A 6,668-nucleotide genomic window follows, 5' to 3' on the forward strand; every position below is an offset into this window, starting at 1 on the left:
TAAAATCCCGATTTCACCCGGAACACTTCTGATATCCAAATATAGGCTTCCAATATATCAATCTTTATGTCTCGACCATTTCGAGACTCCTCGTCATGTCCGTGATCACATCTGGGACTCCGAACAAACTTCGGTACATCAAAATGCATAAACTCATAATATAACTGTCATCGAAACCTTAAGCGTGCGGATCTACGGGTTCGAGAACAATGTAGACATGACCGAGACATGTCTCCGGTCAATAACCAATAGCGGAACCTGGATGCTCATATTGGCTCCTACATATTCTACGAAGATCTTTTATCGGTCAGACCGCATAACAACATACGTTGTTCCCTTTGTCATCGGTATGTTACTTGCCCGAGATTCGATCGTCGGTATCTCAATACCTAGTTCAATCTCGTTACCGGCAAGTCTCTTTACTCGTTCCATAATACATCATCTCACAACTAACTCATTAGTTGCAATGCTTGCAAGGCTTATGTGATGTGCATTACCGAGAGGGCCCAGAGATACCTCTGCGACAATCGGAGTGACAAATCCTAATCTCGAAATACGCCAACCCAACATGTACCTTTGGAGACACCTGTAGAGCACCTTTATAATCACCCAATTACGTTGTGACGTTTGGTAGCACACAAAGTGTTCCTCCGGCAAATGGGAGTTGCATAGTCTCATAGTCATAGGAACATGTATAAGTCATGAAGAAAGCAATAGCAACATACTAAACAATCGGGTGCTAAGCTAATGGAATGGGTCATGTCAATCACATCATTCTCCTAATGATGTGATCCTGTTAATCAAATAACAACTCTTTTGTTTATGGTTAGGAAACATAACCATCTTCGATTAACGAGCTAGTCAAGTAGAGGCATACTAGTGACACTCTGTTTGTCTATGTATTCACACATGTATTATGTTTTCGGTTAATACAATTCTAGCATGAATAATAAACATTTATCATGATATAAGGAAATAAATAATAACTTTATTATTGCCTCTAGGGCATATTTCCTTCAGTCTCCCACTTGCACTAGAGTCAATAATCTAGTTCACATCGCCATGTGATTCAACACTAAGAGTTCACATCACCATGTGATTAACACCCATAGTTCACATCGTCATGTGACCTATACCCAAAGGGTTTACTAGAGTCAATAATCTAGTTCACATCATTTATGTGATTAACACCCAAAGAGTACTACGGTGTGATCATGTTTTGCTTGTGAGATAATTTTAGTCAACGGGTCTGTCACATATAGATCCGTAAGTATTTTGAGAATTCTATGTCTACAATGCTCTGCACGGAGCTACTCTAGCTAATTGCTCCCACCTTCAATATGTATCTAGATCGAGACTTAGAGTCATCCAGATCTGTGTCAAAACTTGCATCGGCGTAACTTTTTACGACGAACCTTTTGTCACCTCCATAATCGAGAAATATTTCCTTATTCCACTAAAGATAATTTTGACCAATGTCCAGTGATCTACTCTTAGATCACTATTGTACTCCCTTTCTTAACACAGTGTAGGGTATACAATAGATTTGGTACACATCATGGCATATTTTATAGAACCTATGGCTGAGGCATAGGGAATGACTTTCATTCTCTTTCTATCTTCTGCCGTGGTCGGGCTTTGAGTCTTACTCAATTTCATACCTTGTAACACAGCCAAGAACTCTTTCTTTGACTGTTCCATTTTTGAACTACTTCAAAATATTGTCAAGGTATGTACTCATTGAAAAAACTTATCAAGCGTCTTGATCTATCTCTATAGATTTTGATGCTTAATATGTAAGCAGCTTCACTGAGGTCTTTCTTTGAAAAACTTCTTTAAAAACACTCTTTTATGCTTTGCAGAATAATTCTACATTATTTCCGATCAACAATATGTCATTCACATATACTTATCAGAAATGCTGTAGTGCTCCCACTCACTTTCTTGTAAATACAGGCTTCACCGCAAGTCTGTATAAAACTATATGCTTTGATCATACTATCAAAGCGTTTATTCCAACTCCGAGAGGCTTGCACCAGTCCATAAATGGATCGCTGGAGCTTGCACACTTTGTTAGCTCCTTTTGGATCGACAAAACCTTCCGGCTGCATCGTATACAACTCTTCTTCTAGAAATCCATTCAGGAATGCAGTTTTGACATCCATTTGCTGGATATCATAAAATGCGGCAATTGCTAACATGATTCGGACAGACTTAAGCATAGATACGAGTGAGAAACTCTCATCATAGTCAACACCTTGAACTTGTCGAAAACCTTTTTGCGACAATTCTAGCTTTGTAGATAGTAACACTACTATCAACGTCCGTCTTCCTCTTGAAGATCCATTTAATCTCAATGGCTCGCCGATCATTGGGCAAGTCAATCAAAGTCCATACTTTGTTCTCATACATGGATCTCATCTCAGATTCCATGGCCTCAAGCCATTTCGCGGAATATAGGCTCATCATCACTTCCTCATAGTTCGCAAGTTCGTCATGGTCTAGTAACATGACTTCCAGAACAGGATTACCGTACCACTTTGGTGCGGATCTAACTCTGGTTTACCTACGAGATTCGGTATTAACTTGATCTGAAGTTACATGATCATCATCATTAGTCTTCCTCACTAATTGGTGTAGTAGTCACAGGAACAGATTTCTTGTGATGAACTACTTTTCAATAAGGGAGAAGGTACAATTACCTTATCAAGTTCTACTTTCCTCCCATTCACTTCTTTCAAGAGAAACTCCTTCTCTAGAAAGGATCCATTCTTAGCAATGAATGTCTTGCCTTTGGATCTGTGATAGAAGGTGTACCCAATAGTCTCCTTTGGGTATCCTATGAAGACATATTTTTCCGATTTGGGTTTGAGCTTATCAGGATGAAACCTTTTCATATAAGCATCACAATCCCAAACTTTAAGAAACGACAACTTTGGTTTCTTGCCAAACCACAGTTCAGATTGTGTCGTCTCAACGGACTTAGATGGTGCCCTTTTAAACGTGAATGCAGCTGTCTTTAATGCATAACCCCAAAACGATAGAGGTAGATCGGTAAGAGACATCATAGATCGCACCATATCTAATAAAGTACGGTTATGATGTTCGGACACACCATTATGCTGTGGTGTTCCAGGTGGCGTGAGTAGTGAAACTATTTCACATTGTTTTAACTGAAGGCCAGACTCGTAACTCAAATATTTTACCTCTGCGATCATATCATAGAAACTTTTATTTTCTTGTTACGATGATTCTCCACTTCACTCTGAAATTCTTTGAACTTTTCAAATATTTCAGACTTGTGTTTCATTAAGTAGATATACCCATATCTGCTCAAATCATCTGTGAAGGTCAGAAAATAATGATACCCGCCACGAGCCTTAACACTCATCGGATCTCATACATCAGTATGTATTATTTCCAATAAGTCAGTTGCTCGCTCCATAGTTCCAGAGAACGGCGTTTTAGTCATCTTGCCCATGAGGCATGGTTCGCAAGCATCAACTGATTCATAATCAAGTGATTCCAAAAACCCATTAGCATGGAGTTTCTTCATGCGCTTTACACCAATATGACCTAAACGGCAGTGCCACAAATAAGTTGCACTATCATTATTAACTTTGCATCTTTTGGTTTCAATATTATGATTATGTGTATCACTATGATCGAGATCCAACGAACTATTTTCATTGGGTGTGTAACCATATAAGGTTTTATTCATGTAAACAGAACAACAATTTATTCTCTTACTTAACTGAATAACCGTATTACAATAAACATGATCAAATCATATTCATGCTCAACGCAAACACCAAATAACACTTATTCAGGTTCAACACTAATCCCGAAAGTATAGGGAGTGTGCGATGATGATCATATCAATCTTGGAATCACTTCCAACACACATCGTCACTTCACCCTTAACTAGTCTCTGTTTATTCTGCAACTCCCGTTTCGAGGTACTAATCTTAGCAACTGAACTAGTATCAAATACTGAGGGGTTGCTATAAACACTAGTAAAGTACACATCAATAACATGTATATCAAATATACTTATGTTCACTTTGCCATCCTTCTTATCTGCCAATCACTTGGGGTAGTTCCGCTTCCAGTGACCAGTCCCTTTGTAGTAGAAACACTTAGTCTCAGGCTTAGGACCAGACTTGGGCTTCTTCACTTGAGCAGCAACTTGCTTGCTGTTCTTCTTGAAGTTCCCCTTCTTCCCTCTTCCCTTTTCTTGAAACTAGTGGTCTTGTCTACCATCAACACTTGATGTTTTTCTCGATTTCTACCTTCATCAATTTCCGCATTACGAAGAGCTTGGGAATCGTTTCCGTTATCCCTTGCATATCATAGTTCATCACGAAGTTCTACTAACTTGGTGATGGTGACTAGAGAACTCTGTCAATCACTATCTTATCTGGAAGATTAACTCCCACTTGATTCAAGCGATTGTAGTATTCAGACAATCTGAGCACATGCTCACTAGTTGAGCGATTCTCCTCCATCTTTTAGCTATAGAACTTGTTGGAGACTTCATATCTCTCAACTCGGGTATTTGCTTGAAATATTAACCTCAACTCCTGGAACATCTCATATGCTCCATGACGTTCAAAACGTCTTTGAAGTCCCGATTCTAAGCCATTAAGCATGGTGCACTAAACTATCAAGTAGTCATCATATTGAGCTAGCCAAACGTTCATAACATCTGCATCTGCTCCTGCAATAGGTCCGTCACCTAGCGGTGCATCAAGGACATAATTCTTCTGTGCAGCAATGAGGATAAACCTCAGATCACGGATCCAATCTGCATCATTGCTACTAACATCTTTCAACACAATTTTCTCTAGGAACATGTCAAAATAAACACAAGGAAGCAACAACGCGAGCTATTGATCTACAACATAATTTGCAAAATACTACCAGGACTAAGTTCATGATAAATTTAAGTTCAGTTAATCATATTACTTAAGAACTCCCACTTAGATAGACATCCCTCTAATCCTCTAAGTGATTACGTGATCCAAATCAACTAAACCATGTCTGATCATCACGTGAGGTGGAGTAGTTTCATTGGTGAACATCGCTATGTTGATCATATCTGCTATATGATTCACGCTCGACCTTTCGGTCTCCGTGTTCCGAGGCCATATCTGTATATGCTTGGCTCATCAAGTATAACCTGAGTATTCTGTGTGTGCAACTGTTTTGCACCCGTTGTATTTGAACGTAGAGCCTATCACACCCGATCATCACGTGGTGTCTCAGCACGAAGAACTTTCGCAACGGTGCATACTCAGGGAGAACACTTCTTGATAATTAGTGAGAGATCATCATATAATGCTACCATCAATCAAAGTAAGATAAGATGCATAAAAGATAAACATCACATGCAATCAATATAAGTGATATGATATGGCCACCATCATCTTGTGCGTGTGATCTCCATCTTCGAAGCACCGTCATGATCACCATCGTCACCGGCGCGACACCTTGATCTCCATCGTAGCATCGTTGTCGTCTCGCCAATCTTATGCTTCCACGACTATCGCTACCGCTTAGTGATAAAGTAAAGCATTACAGCGCGATTGCATTGCATACAATAAAGCGACAACCATATGGCTCCTGCCAGTTGCCGATAACTTGGTTACAAAACATGATCATCCCATACAATAAAATTAGCATCATGTCTTGACCATATCACATCACAACATGCCCTGCAAAAACAAGTTAGACGTCCTCTACTTTGTTGTTGCAAGTTTTACGTGGCTGCTACGGGCTTAAGCAAGAACCAATCTTACCTACGCATCAAAACCATAACGATAGTTTGTCAAGTTGGTGCTGTTTTAACCTTCGCAAGGACCGGGCGTAGCCACACTCGGTTCAACTAAAGTTGGAGAAACTGTCACCCGCTAGCCACCTTTGTGCAAAGCACGTCGGGAGAACCGGTCTCGCGTAAGCGTACGCGTAATGTCGGTCCGGGCCGCTTCGTCCAACAATACCGCCGAACCAAAGTATGACATGCTGGTAAGCAGTATGACTTATGTCGCCCACAACTCACTTGTGTTCTACTCGTGCATATAACATCAACACATAAAACCTCGGCTCGGATGCCACTGTTGGGGAACGTGGTAATTTCAAAAAAAATTCCTACGCACACGCAAGATCATGGTGATGCATAGCAACGAGAGGGGAGAGTGTGATCTACGTACCCTTGTAGACCGACAGCGGAAGCGTTAGCACAACGCGGTTGATGTAGTCATACGTCTTCACGGCCCGACCGATCAAGCACCGAAACTACGGCACCTCCGAGTTCTAGCACACGTTCAGCTCGATGACGATCCCCTGACTCCGATCCAGCAAAGTGTCGGGGAAGAGTTCCGTCAGCACGACGGCGTGGTGATGATCTTGATGTACTACCGTCGCAGGGCTTCGCCTAAGCACCGCTGCAATATTATCGAGTACTATGGTGGAAGGGGCACCGCACACGGTTAAGAATATGATCACACAGATCAACTTGTGTGTCTAGGGGTGCCCCTTACCCCCGTATATAAAGGATCAAAGGGGGGGGGGTGTGGCCGGCCAGGAGGAGGGCACGCCAGGAGGAGTCCTACTCTCACCGGGAGTAGGATTCCCCCCCTTTCCTAGTTGGAATAGGATTCGGGAAG

The sequence above is a fragment of the Triticum aestivum genome, chromosome 3A (genome assembly GCF_018294505.1).
Source record: "Triticum aestivum cultivar Chinese Spring chromosome 3A, IWGSC CS RefSeq v2.1, whole genome shotgun sequence".
Classification (NCBI taxonomy): domain Eukaryota; kingdom Viridiplantae; phylum Streptophyta; class Magnoliopsida; order Poales; family Poaceae; genus Triticum; species Triticum aestivum.